Source organism: Aplysia californica, unplaced genomic scaffold, assembly GCF_000002075.1.
Source record: "Aplysia californica isolate F4 #8 unplaced genomic scaffold, AplCal3.0 scaffold00065, whole genome shotgun sequence".
NCBI classification, from domain to species: Eukaryota; Metazoa; Mollusca; class Gastropoda; order Aplysiida; family Aplysiidae; genus Aplysia; species Aplysia californica.
This window is the reverse complement of record NW_004797335.1, coordinates 967,543-969,414: the sequence shown is the minus strand read 5'-3', so window position 1 is coordinate 969,414 and position 1,872 is coordinate 967,543. Positions and strand designations below refer to the sequence as shown.

Here is a 1,872-nt window from a genome sequence, read left to right as displayed (position 1 = left end):
ATTGGCCTGTATTCGCTGAGCTCGTTATCGACACTGATTACTGCCTGTTGTTCTTAATAAAGTTTTTTCAGTATTCTTAGATCTTTTCCATCAATGTTCAGATCTGTTGAGATGTTCAATAGTTCTTTATGTCTCACTTTCTCAAATGCATTAGAGTAGTCGATAATCAGAGGTAAAGATCTTTCTGGACCTCAGTTGGTCTTTCCAAGAGCATCTTTAGGCGGAAGATAGCTTTCGGGTACCTTTATTCGTAACGCAACAAACCCAAATAAAAAATAGGCGTTTAAGAGATTTTAGATGGTATTTAATTTCTCATTCTTTTCATAAGTACCGGAAGGAGGTCTTAACTAAGATGACTCATGAGACTGATTGTCCTGTGCTGCTCACATTCTGTTGTTTCACCTTTTTTCCCCAATGCTATACATCTTGAAAGCAGAGGACAGAGAGAACTGGCGAGAGCTGGTTGTCAGATGCAGTGGTACCCCTACGGTTGACCCAACCTCGGGATAGAAGAAATATTGACTTCTTCAGATTTTCTGGTATCTCTCCGGTGTTGTATATGATGTTGAGCAATGTTGCTCCCTTCTTTGATACCCAACTCTTCTAGTGCTGTGATAATTTCAATGGGTATGGGGTCTGGGCCTGGTGCTTTGTAATATTTCATTTTATTCATGGCGTCTTGTACTTTTTCTATTAAAATTGGTGGTCCCTCGATGTCTTTCAGAAAGGTTTGCGCCGGCCCTCTATTGTCATAACAACAACAACAACAACAACAACAACAACAACAACAACAACAACAACAACAACTATAATAATAATAATAGCAATAGTAATAATAATGATAATAATAATAATAATGTAAATTGTCTTTCCCAAGGACACAACGTCGGGCCCGCGGCTCGAACCCCCGAACCCGCAACCTCACGATTACGAGTCCCGTAGCTTAACCTCTAGGCCACCGACGCCTCATAGATATAGTGCAGTTCTTCAGTATATTCTGACCATCTGTTCGATATATCAATAGTATACATCAAGATTTCTCCTCTTTTTGATTTTAGACAACTTCTATTGGGTGACCGTTTCTTTCTTGACAGATCTTGAATCTTTTAGGGATGAATTTGTTATCTTTGGTCCTGTTACTTTTTATTTCTTTACACTACATTCTTTTCTAGTTTGACTTCCACACTTTCCCCAATCTGCCCCTGGTATTGACCTACAGGAAGGTTATTGAGCCTCTGAAACGTGGTTGTATAAGGATGTAGTCTACTTGCTTCCTTATTTGTCCCCGGGACTTAAAGACCATCATCGTCCAGTAAAAAACCCGCTTCTGTATGGATTTTACTTTAAAAAGTTGATGAAAGGCACTACAAATGTAAACTTTCAGTTTCCAAGGACTATACAGTTTTGGAAGTCTCCAAACTTTGGCGGCCATGTTCTTGCCAGTTTTATCGTTGACACCGCACTTTCTTTAATCCACTTCTGTTCAAGATAGATGTTTTTCCTTCAAAAGCAAATCAAACGAACAGGCCTTAAGATTAAGCTTGTTACTTCATATGCCCGAAAATTGACTAGGCCCTAGCCTCTCATTTTACAACGTCGTGGCACCTATAGTAGTTTTCAGGCAAACCGTTTTGTATGACGTGAGCTTGATGGCCGCCATGTTGAAGAATATATTGAGTCAAACCTGTTCTAGCGGCCACCTTTCCAAAACAACCATCTTAAAAAACAATCACTTTCTTTCTACGTTATTATGGTTTAATGACACTGTCAAAGTCTTTCACCTATCTAAGACACCCCCCCCCCTCCCCCCTGACAAAGGATTTAGAAGAAGAAGAAGAAGAAGAAGAAGAAGAAGAAGAAGAAGAAGAAGAA

General features: G+C 39.5%; 1 protein-coding gene across 2 annotated transcripts in view; it reads right to left on the bottom strand.

Annotated features, from left to right (window-relative positions):
• LOC101854241 (cysteine-rich venom protein ENH1) overlaps positions 1-1,872 on the bottom strand; it is a 55,999-nt gene that overhangs the window by 9,407 nt on the left and 44,720 nt on the right. The window lies entirely within an intron of this gene.